This window comes from Octopus sinensis, unplaced genomic scaffold (genome assembly GCF_006345805.1).
Source record: "Octopus sinensis unplaced genomic scaffold, ASM634580v1 Contig12867, whole genome shotgun sequence".
Taxonomy (NCBI): Eukaryota; Metazoa; Mollusca; class Cephalopoda; order Octopoda; family Octopodidae; genus Octopus; species Octopus sinensis.
The window spans coordinates 15763-32392 of record NW_021832804.1 but is presented as its reverse complement, the minus strand read 5'-3'; the positions used below and the strand labels follow the sequence as shown (position 1 = coordinate 32392).

General features: G+C 39.9%; 1 long non-coding RNA gene across 1 annotated transcript; it reads right to left on the bottom strand.

Annotated features, from left to right (window-relative positions):
* Positions 1–828: 828 nt before the first annotated feature.
* LOC118761381 lies at positions 829–7827 on the bottom strand. Its single transcript, XR_004997332.1, has 3 exons — positions 7636–7827; positions 6002–6003; positions 829–840 (listed from the first exon to the last, which is right to left on the bottom strand). It is a non-coding gene; the product is annotated as an uncharacterized LOC118761381 (long non-coding RNA).
* Positions 7828–16630: the final 8803 nt, after the last annotated feature.

The following is a 16630-nucleotide window of genomic DNA, read 5'->3' as shown; positions in this document are numbered from 1 at the left end:
TTTGGGAGTGTTAGAAGCAGATCGTAAAACTTCCTTCTTGTTCTCAGTTACATGTTTGTATGTGTGTTTGTGTGTGCGCGTGCGCATGTGCGCGTGTGCGAGTGTTCGTGTGTGCGTGTTTATTTGCATGCCTCTTGACGTATTTATATGCATGGCTATAGACATGCATTCTCAAGTACGTACTACATACGTACATACATAAATACACACATACATACATACATACATACATACATACATACATACATACATACATACATACATATATATATATATATATATATATATATATTTCTTTACTACCCACAAGGGGCTAAACATAGAGAGGACAAACAAGGACGGACAAAGGGATTAGGTCGATTACATTGATCCCAGTGCGTAACTGGTACTTAATTTATCGACCCCGAAAGGATGAAAGGTTAAGTCGACCTCGACGGAATTTGAACTCAGAACGTAACGGCAGACGAAATGTATACATCTATTTGTTCAAATATATATATATACATACATATATATATACATACATATATATATACATACATATATATACATACATACATGCACGCATACGTACGTACACACATACATACATACATACATACATACATACATACATACATACATACATACATACATACTACATACATACATACATACATCATACATACATACATCAATGCGGGCATACTTAAAGACCATTCCCCTTGAGCTGCACGGAAACCTCAGTGTTGCAAGAGATACTCACTCTCGGGACTGAGAATGACCATCCATTCCCTGATATCTTTCATAGACTTTGCAGCTGTCTGCTGGTACAAAAAGTCTAACTTTGTATCTTCGATACTTCATCAAGATATACCAATATGCTCTCAGCGGGGAAATCAATACATTAAATTGGCCGCCAATGTTGGAAAGAAAGTTAATACAGAAGAACAAAGACATTTATATGCCAACTAACTCTCGGTCAGTTGCTTGCCAGAATATAATGTATAGACTGTATAGAGAGCGACTAAAGCTATTCCTCTAGGAGCGCTGAAATATCAACAATATTATTACAGATGAACGAACAGCTGGAAAGAAAAGAGTTTGGAAATGTATCATTATTATTACTTTGGAGCAAATTCTGGTCAACAGAATTGCGTTCTGTGAGATAGGTTTGAGAGTCTAGAAGGAATCATTTTAGTCAAAGTTCCTTGATTTTTAAACACCATTCGATTTTGTTCCTCTATAACAGGGATACTAAAAGACTTTCGGTCATCTATAAGGATTATAAACGATTTGGATTTTTCTTCTGTCGCCATTGTTTTCTTTGTAGTTCCTATGTCTGGAGAAAGGAGCAGGCCCCATGAACCTTGCATGCCCTTCGAACCGGGTGAGATTGATACTTTTAATGTTCTGTGCAAACCATTGCTGCTTAACAGCTGTAGAAAAGGCTTTGTTTCGGAAGAGATTCCAGAGTTTGATTACCCGCAATCTCTTTCGAGATTCTGGGGAAGAAGGATCGGACACAGGAGTTAGTGCAGTGATAGAGGAGGGGAGGGTACTGACACCAAGATTGACGGGAGAGAGATAAGTGGGTAGGGGTTTCCTGACTCGTGGAGCTACCACTCCAGCCAGCTCCGAGGAGCAGAAATCATTTTAGTACCTGTAGAACAGATAGAGGAAACAGAACGCCTGCGGATGAGAGACTGCTGTGGGTTGGCTTGTGATGAAATTTCTGTCAACCGATTGACCTTTCTCTCTATATGGTTCTGGATATTGGTGTTTGTACAATCAAGGAAGCGGAGTCATTAAATGCATGAAATAACACATGTGCGTTGCTAGAGAAAGATGTCTGTATGGCAAACCAAGTGTTGCAATGCATGTAGTTTATGCTAGGTCGATGTTGAACATGTGACGCACACCTATTTCTTTATTGCCCACAAGGGTCTAAACACAGAGGGGACAAACAAGGACGGACATAGGTATTAAGTCGATTACATCGACCCCTGTGCGTAACCGGTACTTAATTTATCGACCCCGAAAGGATGAAAGGCAAAGTTGACGCGGAATTTGAACTCACAACGTAACGGCTGACGAAATACCGCAATGCATTTCGCCCGACGTGCTAACGTTTCTGCCAGCTCACCGCCTTCGTGACGCACACCATTTGTGCGAAAATATTAGCCCCGCACTGTTTTCCTTTGAGGCGGTTTAATAGGCAAAAGCCTAAGCAATGATGTCCATCGATACAGAAAAGCAGCTTACAAAAACCCAGAGCGATTCGGAATTCATTGAGATTGAAAGCATGAAGACATGTTTTTTGGCTGAACTGAATCTTCAGAAGAAAGGAAATAAAATAGATTATATATCTCAAAGAGTAATGTGGAGATACAAATCTTGCGAAACTTGCATTGTTGTAGCTGTTATTTGTCCAATAAGATTAGCAGATAAAAATAAAACGCTTATGACATGTTTTAAACTTAGTCTATGGTCTCTGGCGTTCATTGCAATGCAGGATTATATAACTAAATCAGCTCAATTTAAGACCACTACCTGGTCTATGGCAACCTGTAGTGAAGTCAGTTCTGTTCCATGGCTCCAAGCTAGGGTTTTTTGTCAGAGGATAACATCATCCCTTAAAAGTTCATTCATGTGCCATGAACATTGTCAAGGCAGTTGTCCTGAGTCGTTTCTCAGAATTAATACTCAGAAAATATGATGTTTTTATAAATTTCAGAAATAACACATCTTATTCGCAATACAGCAAACCGCGTCATAAAAGAAATATGGAAAACAATCCAACAGAATATAGAAATGAACGCGGATTCTAACATATAGACCGACAGATATATATATGTATATATGGTGTGTGTATATATATATATATATATATATATATATATATATATATATATATATATATATATTTTATATATATATATATAAACATATATATATATATATATACAGTTATATATATACATATATACATACATATATACAAATACATAATATACAAATATAAATATATATATATATATATGCATGTACTGAGATATAGTGATGTGCACACACATCCAATTGCAAGGATGAACACATATACAAACAGTTGTATACATCCATTTGTTCAAATACGTATGTCAAAAATTATAGCGCCACGAAGTCGCATACATGCATATAAATGCACTTGCACAAAAAAACGCTTGTATTACACCACTGAAGCACATACATTCACACATACATACTTATCCATATATACATATATATATATATATAATCGTATATCCATATACATACACATATATACACAGATAGATATGTATGAATAAAGACACACACACACACACACACTATTATATATATATATTATATATATATATATATATATATATAGGATCATACATATACGCACGCACATACAAACACGTGGACACGTCCATTTGCGATTATCTAGCTGATGTTTCCTAAATAAAATGAAAATTCTCGTTCGCTAGGTTGGAGGCCGACTTTCTCTATTAGAAAAAACTTAGATGGATAAAAAGCAGAAAACACATGCACACACATATACATTATTCACTACAACTATATATATGTGCGTGCGTGTGTATGTGTGTGTGTGTGAGTGTGTGTGTGTGTGTGTGTGTGTGTGTGTGTTTGTACATACGTACGTACAGAGATAAGAACATACGAAAGACACACATATGTGTGTGTGTGTACTCATGCATATATATGTATATATGCATACAGAGTAATACATACACAAATGTGTATATGCATTCAAACTTGCATAAACACATACATGATTAAATCTTCTTCATATACATATATATACACATAATGCATACTGATGCACACACATGTATATACACACACACACAGAAACATTCATACAATTTAACACACATACATAAATAAATGCATGCATACACTTTTACATAAATACATTTGTACATTCACACGTACATACATACAAATATACATGCATACCTACACCCATATATACATACAAACATTCAAGTCTTCTTACAAATCTACATTCATACAAATCGACGTAAATACAAATCTACATACATATACATATACGCACACGTATACGCACATATGTACATACATACACCTTTTTCCAGATACCACAGATCAGATACATATAAAATGTTACAAATACGCATATAAAGAAACCACATAAATAGCAAAACACATGTAGAAGCAGGCACGAAATCCTAATGGAAAAATGGAGGAAGAATTTCAATTGAACGAGCAGACGATATTTTATAAAACAATCGACTAATGAAATCCAAAACGAACGCAGCAATGTCCTCCGCTGGAAACTAATTGCCGACAAGCTGGACAAGAGACAGTTCAAAGGATCTATAACATGTTTTATTGATCTTGTTTTTATGTATTTATTTCTTTTCTTTTTTTTTATTTTACTGTTAAGCATAAAATGTAAAACAAAAATTCTTCGAATCTTTCATGAAATTGAGCCACGTAAATGCATTCTATGGTGTGTGTTAAGGGGTTTTATAGGATCGATTTTCAGGCTCCCTTGCAGCTGTTTATTAAAATATAAACCTGTTCATAGATATTAGTGTCACGTTACGTTCAGTAAGCATGCGCAGTTGATGTGGCTTTATTTCTGATCCGACTTCTAATACTTTTAATGTTACTCCCTCACCATCGCCACCACCACCGCCATTCTTCTCACTGATATTGTAGTTAAGAATGACGAGGACAGTGTTATTGGTGTTGTTGTTGTTGTTCTTGTTATTGCTATTGGTGTTGTTACGTTTGTTGTCTTTACAGCCTGGTAAAAGTAATACTACCTTCAGGTTTTGCCCCAAGGTCAGCAGTTTCGGGGGTGAGTACAAGTCGATTAGAACGACTCCCTGTATTTAATTGGTGCTTATTTTATCGACCCCGAAGGATGAAAGGCAAAGTCGACCTCGGCGGAATTTGAACACAGAACATGAAGACGGACGAAATGCCGTTAAGCATTTTTCCGGCGTTCTAACGATTCTGCAAGCTCACCGCCTTAATAATAATAATAAATAATAATAATAATATAATAATAATAATAATAATAATAATAGTGGTTCCAAATTTTGCCACAAGGACAGCAATTTTGGAGGAGGTGAGGATGAGTCGATTACATCGATCCCAGTGCGTAACTGGTACTTATTTAATCGACCCCAAAAGGATGAAAGGCAATATCGACCTCGGCGGAATTTGAACTCAGAACGAAGCGACGGGTGAAATACGGCTAAGCATTTCGTCTGGAATTCTAGCGATTCTTATTTCTTTACTGCCCACAAGGGGCTATACACAGAGAGAACAAACAAGGACAGACAGACGGTTTAAGTCGATTACGTCGACCCCAGTGCGTAACTGGTACTTATTTAATCAACCCCGAAAGGATGAAAGGCAGAGTCGACCTCAGCGGAATTTGAACTCAGAACGTAGCGGCAGACGAAATACTGCTAAGCATTTCGCCCACCGTGCTAACGATTCTGCCAGCTCACCGACTTCAATAATAATCTTTTCTAATCTGGTAACTGCTACTAAATATATCGACCCCGAAACGATGAAAGGTAAAGTCGACCTCGGCGAATTTTAACTCAGAACGTAAAGACAGACGTAATAACGCTAAGCATTTCGCCCGGCTTTCTAACGTTTCTGCCGTCTCGCCGCCTTCAATAATAACAATAATGATAATAAAAATATTACATCACTCATTGTTCTCTTTCTTATTTCACTTGCCTCAGTCATCAGACTGCGGCCTTGCTGGGGCTTCGTTTTGAAGGGTTTTAGTTGAACGAATCGATCCCAGGATTCATCTTCGTGTTTTCGAACATTGTACCGAACCGCAAAGGTAAACACACCAGGACCGGCTTCTGTTTACCAAATCCACTCACAGGGTAGTTGTCGGCCCAAGGTTACGGTAGTCGACACTTGCCTAAGTAGGATTGAACCCGGAAATATATGCTTTGGAAACAACCTTCTTACCACACAACCACATTAAAACTACTGCTCTTATAGTCGTTCCCACTTTATCTACAGTCAAAGTAGGGAGCTGGCAGAAACGTTAGCACGCCGGGCGTAACGTTTAGCGGTATTTCATCTGTCTATACGTTCTGAGTTCAAATTCCGCCGAGGTCGACTTCATCTTTCATCCTTTCGGGATCGATAAATTAAGTACTAGTTGCGTACTAGCCCCCTCGAATAATTAAGTACTAGTTGACACTGCCCCCTCCCCAAATTTTGGGCCCTGTTCGTAGAGTAGAAAATAATTGTAAGCACGCCGGGCAAAAATGCTTACCGCCATTTTGTCTGTTCTTACTTTCCGCTGAGGTCGACTTTGCATTTCATACTGTTGGGGTCGATAAATTAAGGATTTAGTAGGGTCGATGTAATCTACTAGTCCCACCACCACCACACGCTACACCCAAATTTCAGGCCTTGTGCCTCCAGTAGAAAGGCGTATTTCTACAGTCACTATTCCAGCGTTGCTTCACGTTAACCAAAGCCTTGTGGGGGAAGTTTGGTGAAAGAGGATCTGTGTGGAATCCTGTCGAAGGCTCATTGCAACAGACTGGACTCCGCTAATATCACGCATATGTGAAGTGGAGAAAGTAGATTTATTCTATCGCCCTGTTTAACACCGCCACTTAACGCATGCGTGACTTTAGCGGAGTCCGGTTAGTTGCAAGTATTTGGGTTTCGTCATCCAACTCAAGAAACTTCCTTCCGTCTTTCCTTTGTTTCCTTCCTCCCTTCCTTCCTCCCTCCCTTCTTTCCTTTCTTTTCTATCTTCTTTCCTTTCTTTCCTTCCTTCCTTCCTTCTTTTTCCTTCCTTCCGTTCTTCTTCCTTTGCTTCTGAGGAACCAGACATGTATAATGTGAGCTGTCCCGCCTCTTCTAACAAAGCCATTAACGACAATAGACAATTGCGCTTAATTAATATACATAATTATTTTGATGACTACGACGATGACGATGATGATGAAGGTCATAGTTATGGTGATGATGATGATGATGATGATGATGATGGTGGTGGTGGTGGTGGTGGGGTGGTGAAGGGGGGATGCTGGTAATGATGATGATGATGATGATGATGATGATGATGATGATGATGATGATGATGATAATGATGATGATGATGATGATGATTATGGTGATGATGATAACTATGGTGGTGGTGATGATAATGATGATGGTGATGGCGATGATGATGATGATGATGATGATGATGATGACGACGTCGACGATGATAGAGATGGTTTTCAAAGATGTTAATCGCGACGACGATGATGGTGGCAATGACGATGATGAAGACGAAAGTAATGATGTTGATGATGGTGATCGATCGTCCTGATGGAAAGGATGATGAAAACTTTTACGATGACGACATCGATGATGACACGGATGATGATGATTCTGGCGATTAAGACGATAACGGGGAAGCCCTTTATAATGTTAAGGTAGTTCACTTAAGTCCCACTTCAGCACTATGAACATTGAACCACTGAGCTAACGGTTATGAGTTGTTGGATATTTAGAACCAATGTTAACACTGGCAGCGTGAATCGAAACAACGCCTCTTCGCTTTGTAATCCGAGAAGGATGTTCACAACAGCCAATCTAGGAAGGAAATTATACTTTTCTACTCTAGGCACAAGGCCCGAAATTTTCGGGGAGGGGGCATCGATTAGAGCGACCCAAGTACGCAATAGTACTTAATTGATCGACCCCGAAAGGATGAAAGGCAAAATCGACCTCAGCGGAATTTGAACTCAGAACGTAACGACAAACGAAATACCGCCAAGCATATCGCCCGGCGTGCTTAACGATTCTGCCAGCTCGCGGCCCTTTACGGAGGTAATTACTGTTGATGCTGTTGTTTATGCCGTATTCAAACCATCACAGTTATTATTCCTTTCTTTTTTTCTTTTCCTTCGTTCGGTCAATAGAGTGTGGCCATGCTGAAGTACCATCTTGAAGAATTTTTAAGCCTGGTACTAATCCTCTCGGCGTATTTTGCCAAACCACGTGGTTCCAGGTTCAGTCCCAGTTTGTGCACCTTGGGGAAGTGCTTTCTACTATATCCTAGGGTCGACCAAAGTCCTGTGTGTGGATTTGGTAGATGGAGACTGAAGAAAGCCCGTTGTATGCATTTGTGTGTCTGTGTTTGTCCTACCACCTTCGCTTAACAGCCGATTTTGATGTGTTTATATCCCCGATAGAATAAGAGACCGATAGAATAAGTACTAGGCTTGCAAAAAATATTCCTGGGGTCGATTTCTTCGACTAAAGGCGGTGCTCCAGCATGGCCGCGGTCAAATGACGGAAATCAGTAAAAGCATAAAAGAATATACCATACATCGCAGAATTCTTTCGGTTTCTGTCTACGAAACCACTCACAAGGTTCTGATCGGCCCGAGGCAATAGCAAAAGATATTTGCTCTAGTTGCCATGCAGTGGGAACGAACCCGGAATCATAATAAGATTTAACGCATGATCTTGGCTGAACTGGAAATGTGAATCCCGGCTAAATTGAAACCGAACGCCATGACTCACTGAATTATTTTACAGTTTACACGTATTAGGCATAACGTACTGTTTGTATAGTTTTACATATCTGACCATCTCCTTCATTAGGCTTTAATTATTCAACATAAAACTGAAACCCACGCCATTATGATGTACTAAAACCTGGAAAGGATATCCTAACTTCGATGACTGATATTCTATAGAAAGCCACATAAACACAGACACACATAGTTACAGAGAGAAAAAGAGAAATACATGCAGAGAGAGAGAGAGTGAGAGTGGGAGAGAGAGAAAGAGTCTTCGACAGTCTTCCAATTCTTGGTTTATATTACCAAATGATTCCTGTCAACATTGGTAGCGTAATTCGCATGCAGAATCATCTCTGGGGAATATTGAAAGAAATATTAAACCATAACGGTTGCCCTGTTGTCCAGACAGATCATGTACATGTGTGGAACTCAGCATTACCCGATATTAAAAGATATTTTATTGATCCTTTGCAACGTTTCCATGCCACAGTTGCAGCCAGTCTCTCAAATATAGAGGATGTAAAAATATGCAATTTCTTTCTTATATTTCCCTCTATCATCTTTACCCTGAGGAAAAACTCTTTCCGAAACGTGAGATACTCCACTCACCACTTCAATTTCATCTTACTTATTTCCATTGCCACTAGTCATGATCGATTTTGTTTGATTCGAAACCATATTTTAGAGCGATACTATACAAAGAGATCGTAATTAAAATCGTCGTTTAAACTGCCAGTGAGTTTAGTTTTAAAAATTAAAATGGCACCTACAGCTTATATCATTTGTAATTAGGATTGACTCCGAAAATAGGACACTGGCCACCATACCTGTATTTAGTAGAATGTGGCATTCATATATGTTTACGATTAAGAGGATCTGACGAGCATACATTAGGAACTGAATTTATTGGTGTCAGTGTAGAAACTAATAGATAGGCGCAGGTGTGGCTGTGTGGCAAGAAATTTGCTTGTCAAACACATAATTCTAGGTTCAGTCCCACCGCTTGGCAGATTCGGCAAGATTCTTCCAATTTAGCCTCGAGTCGACCAAAGCCTTGGCAATCGATTTGATACGCGAAAACTGAGAGAATCTTGTCGTATACATAAATATATAGGGGGAGAGTTCACGAAAAAAAAAAAAAAGGAAAAGACGAAGACAGATGGTGTACAAAACAAACAGATGTATTAGTATAACGCTCAGGAATAGAAAAAGTCTTTTACGTTTCGAGCCTACGCTCTTCTACAGAAAGGGACACAGACAAAAACAAGGAGAGAAAAACATGTGTGTAGTGGCTACTGATCTATCATGGCGACATATATATATATATATATATAATATATATATATATATATATATATATATATATATATAATTCCGTGAGAGTTAGAGATTGTTCTGTTATTCTTTTGTTCTTTTACTCTTTTATGTATTACTGATACATATGCTTGTAACTCACAGTCTTTGCATATGTATATATTCTTACAACTGTTTTAGAATAAATAGACATAATAGAATGTCTAATAGTTGATGTATGTCATTTCTGTATTCCCTCCATTTTCTTTTTTCCGTATATATATTATATATATATATATATATATATATATATATATATATATATTTATATATGGACATACATGTATTTGTCTCTTTGTTCCCCACCACCACTTGTCACCACTTGTCAACCGGTGTTGGTATGTTTATGCCCCAGTAACATACTAATTCGGCAAAAAAGACCGATACCAGTCCAGTACTAGTGGGGTCGACTCGTTCGACTAAAATTCAAGGCGGTGCCCCAGTATGGCCGCAATCTAATGACTGAAACGATTTAAAGAAGAAAATTAAAAAACCGTATAATTGAAATAAATTATGATAGCGAAATTAGCATATCGTAACGATGGCGACAACGTTCTGTCCGCCATTACCGGAAATCAAAACTGCACAGCAATTTATACTTCTAGACCGACATTCTTTTGCTTCACTAAACGATATAATTCTAATTGCTTCATTTTATGGCACAGCACCAGCAATTTTAGGGGCAGGTGGCTAACCGATTGCATCGACCCCCCCAAAAGCCGAAGGCAAAAACTGACCTTGGCGGAATTCGAACTCAGAACACAAAGAGCCGAAAGAATTGCTGCTTAGGTTTATAAAGAGAAATTTGCATTATTTTATTCTATTTTATTTAAGCCTGGTAATAACTCTATCGGTCTCGTAACCCGAATCGTTATGTTACGAGGACATTAGGTAGGGCACAAACACAGAGGTAAAGACACACACACTTTCACATGTGTGTATATATATATATATATGTGTGGTGTGTGTGTGTGTGTGTATGTATGTATATGCGTCGGATTTTTTCAGTTTCCGTCTACCAAATCCACTCACGAACCATTGGTCGGCCCGAGGATATAGTAAGAGAGAGCTGCCCAAGATTCTACGCAGTAGAACTGAACTCGGGACCATTAGATTGGGAAGTACAGTTCTTACGACACAGCCACGCTTACGTCTATAATAAATAGTTTTCTTTCATCAATTTGTAAAAACGCCAAGAAATTTGATACAATATTGTATGTATGTCTTATCTCCTGATATTACCAATGGGGGCAGAAATATACCGCGACAAAGTTACCTGTCATCTGAAGGGTTATACCCTAGTACAGGCCTGGGCAAAGTTCTTCGAGAATCAGACTGCCTGAGACAGAACTCATCTCCTGGCAGAACGCACTTACAAGAGGTCATTTTTTTTATTAGCGGTGCAAATCTCGCAGATTGCCCTTGATATCCTGGAGAAATTTTCGGCCCCCAAGGTACAAAAATTTCTTTTTCCCATCAGAAAAAAACCCACAAATATGAAGTTCAAGAACGCGCGCTGAATTTGAAACCCGATTCTTCAAATATATAGAGAAAGTAATGGAGTAACAAATTAGCCGTCACGCCTCAAGAATTACGTACTTTTCGGTGTTGCAATGTCAGAACTTAAATAATGGCGCTATATATTTAACACGGAAATAAATGTCACCAATCTACAGTCTAAATTGTCCGTTCTGTGAAATAATGACCAGACGTCTTCTCTTTCAACCCTCCCCCTCCCTTCCAACACTCTTCTGTTTCTTTTGTCTCTCTCTGTGTCTTAAGCAAGTTCTTTATATCGTCTTCCCTATTAACTCTTACTGAAGTGTCTGTCAGACCATATGTTATACTTCGTTATTTCTTTTATGTGTATGAGTGTATGTACGCGGCTATATATATATATATATATATATATATGTGTGTGTGTGTGTGTGTGTGTGTATGTATATATATATGCATAAATACATATACATTTATAAGCACATACATATAATTGTATATAAGTATATATATGCGCATATGTATGTACTTATATATACACATATATATGCATATATATGTCTGCATATATACATGTATACATACACATTATACACGTATATTGACACGTTATATATGTCTATGGATAGGTACATATATGTATATATATATATATATATATATATATATATATATATATATATATATATGTATATATGTATGTTATATGTATGTTTGTTTATATGTATAGATTGATTATTCCTATGTCGATTATTTATTTATTTATATATTTATGTACTTATTTATTTGTCATTGTTTTTTGTTTTATAGTTATTGTTGTTATCGTTGTTGCTCACTTTTCTTTCTTTTTTTCTTTATTTTTTTTTATTTTCATTTCATTTCTTTTCTTTTCCTTGTGTCCAGTCATTTCAAATTCTTCTATTATTCAAATTTCTTTCTTTGATCTTAAATAGTGTGATCGGCATCTTTTTGGTCTTTCTGTGCCGCCGCCGCCGCTCAAACGCACCCACCCCCACCGCCGCCGTCACACCGGACCCTTCACCTCCACTTGTTCGTCCTTTGAAGTCGCCGCAACCACCAACAAACATTTTCTTTTGATTACTTATTGCACAGTTACACCGTCTGATATGCTGACGTCCAAATTCGTGTGCCTCCCCCACCTCCGCCACTGACACAGCTACCTCAATTTGCCAGGGCCACCAACATCGCCACCAACCTACATCCACCGCCTCCACCGTTGCCATCATTCGCAGCCGACGCCACTTACACAGCATCTGCTCTTGCAATACTGCCACTGCCATCATCGTCACCTGTGCCATTGTGACAACCATCAATCCCACCACCGTCAATGGCGTCATTTCTACCATCACCATCACCACCACCACCACCATCATCACCACCACCATCATCATCATCAACACCACCATCATCAATCACAACCATCCCCACCACCACCATCACTACTACCATTAACACTACCACTATCACTAGCACCACCACCATCAACACCACCATCATCATCAACACAACCACCACCACCACTACCATTTGTACTACCTCCATCATCAGCACCGCCATCATCACCACTACCACCATCATCGCTACTACCGACTACAACAAGAACACCACCATCGCCAATGTCGCCATCACTTCAGCAGCAGCACCATTGTCATCACCACTACTACCACTTGCACCACAACGAACCAACAACACCAACACCGCCGTCATCAGCCCCCACCGTCACCAACAGCGTCACCACCAACAACAACAACAACCTCACAACCAACATTACTATTAACAACAAGAACACTACCAACTCCACCCTGTCGCCATCACCAGCTTAAACACCACCGAAACACAAACAGACACCAACAACTACAACTACAACAGCAACACCTCCACTGACTACAACAAAACATCCAACTGCACCACCACCGCCACCACTACCAACCACAGCAACAAGAAAAATAACAACTACAGCAGCAAAACTAAAACGATCACCGGCACCAACTTCACCACCGCCACCATGAATAACACCCACCCCTGAACAGCAGCTCTACCCAGTTATATATCACACAACAGCTAACTCCTTTAATACCTTACACCAGCATTGTGCCGCTACCAATGTCAACAGTAGCGGCACGGCCCCTGTGACAACCGTGCTCTGTATAGATACTCTCTATCATCGATACTGACCGCAAATACTCTCTACCACAGATACTATCACCATAAATACTCTCTACCACCGGTATTGTCACCAGAGATACTCTCTAGCCCTGCACTAACACTGCTCTCGATTTGTTAATCACTATTTTCGTTTTATTATCCTCACACTTGACATCTCATCAATGTCACTAAAAACACGGCATCACGTCTTTTAATATCTGTCTTATAACGATAATCACAACCACCGCCATCGCCAATGTCACTACCACCACCATCACACCGCCACGAATTGATCCCTCCCCCTACTCCACCATCATCATTATCACCACCATTAGAACCCTTACAATGATCATCACCACCACTATCACAATGAATTCATCATCATCATCATCGTTACCTCGCCATATTTATTACTACACCCACCCCCTCACAACAACTTCTACCATCATCGCCATCATCATCGCCACCACTATCACTACCATCAGTAATAGCACCAGCACCATTAATTCGGCCCCCACCATTAGGAAGTCACACGTCACCACCACAACCACCGCATTCATTCCCCCGCCCATCGCCTCACCTCACCACCGTCAGTCAACTACAACTCAAACGCCAATACACAGTTAACACCACCAGCATACCCACCCCTTCCCAGAAAATTACTATCGTATATTATACCCTCATCAGTTCCCGTACCTCCACCACTACCACCGAAACTAGCACCAACACCACTTCTACCTCTTCTACTATCACCACACTGTCACTATCGCCGCCGTTGCCGCCACCGGCACCGTCATCTTCACATGATACGCCATCAACGCCACCAGCTGAACTACTACCGTAACCCTATACTGCCATACACTGGTTGCTACTGCCGCAACTACCACTGAATCTATTGGGCACCGCTGCCATCAATCACATATACACACCCTATCTCCAGTTCTCAACGAACATCTATACATAATCATCCGGTACATAAACATCACCACCACCACTACCACCACCAACACCACAATCACTACTACCACTGCAACCACCACTACCACCATTACCAACACCAACACGAACCAACATCACTACCACCATCATCATCAGCACCACCTTTACCCCAAGCATCACCACTACCAATGCCCCCAGTGCCATTATTACCACCACCACTACCACCACCACCAGCACAACAACAGGAACTGCTACTACATACCACCACTACAAACCATACCACCACCGGAGCCATCACTATGACAACTGTCAACAACACCATCAACAACACCACCACCACCACCATCACCACCACTACTACAACCAATGCTATCCCCACCACCGCTACCAGCATCACCACCACTACCGCCACCACACCATCACCGCCGCCACTACTGCTACCACCACAACGAATGCTACCAGCGCCACCACCATAACCACAACAAATGCTATCACCACCACTAATACCAGCAGCACCAATACCACCACACTACCAGCATCATCACCACCACCACCACAACCAGCATAACCAGCAGCGCTAGCACTACCATCACTACCAACACCACTACCCCCTCTACCCGCACTACTACCACATCAACAACCATCACATTTGGTGACTTTGGCTATGAGGAAATATATACCACATTTGCAACTATACGAACCGCCACCACCGCCAACACCACAACTACCACCACCACCACCACCACTACCACCACCGTCACCACTATCACCACCGCTCCAACGCCACTTCCTATACCAACACAATTACAAGTGACTACCAAGACGACTGTGTCACTGTCGTCAGAACTTCAATTACCATCCCCACCACCACAACCACCATCACTAACTTGTCCAAGCCGCCGCCACCAGCACCACCACCACCACCACCGCCATCACCCTCCATTACAAGCGATATACCAGCAGCACCACACTCTCTCTCTCTCTCTATCTCTCTCTCTTTCTCTCCATCACCAAGAAACATTATACAGAAATGATGCTGAGCCCTTTCCCACTCACCCTACACACAGGTATACGCACGCATGCACACATGTGTGCGCACATGCATACACATTAACACACAAACATACATACGTGCATCTACACAAAGTACTTCCTTACACGCTTCTATGCATACAAGCGTATACAAACGTACATACATTCATACTTGCATACATACTACAATGCATGCGTGCATACATTAATGAATGCATGCATACATACATACATACATACATACATACTTACATACATACATACATATACTCTCATACATACCTACATGCATACGTAATACGTACATACATTCATACATATATATATACACACTCATACATACATACGTACATACATACGTACGTATATACATCCATACATGCATTCATTCACACATATACACTCATACATACACACCTACATACATACATACATGCATACATACAATCATACATCTGCATACATCCATATGTACAAGCGTACATACATACATTCATACACCTACATACATTTATACATTCATATATGCATACATACATGCATACATAGAGGAATGAATACACACATATATACAAGCATACATACATAGATGCATACATTCATACATACATACATACATACATACATACATACATACATACATACATACATACATACATACATACATACATACATACATACAAATATACATACATACATACTGAATCTGGCAAAGTGTAGCCCTCTTGCATGCGTTTACACGGTCATACACATTCACAAATAGTTGCATACATATATACAGACATACAAAAACCTATACACACGCTACAAAAACGTTGCACACTTATATGGACATACACGGTCATACACACACATACACACTAAATACAAACAGTCAAAGATTTGCACACTTATACACAAACATATACACACACACACTACACACAATCACACTCACGTTGACGAAGAATTGCGCAATTATATACACACGCGTATACACACATATGTACATACATACGCATGCTGTCAAACAGAGGCACGTTTATTATGCATACGCACATACACACACATATAGGCGCTCACGTGGACTCAGACTTGCACACTGGCAT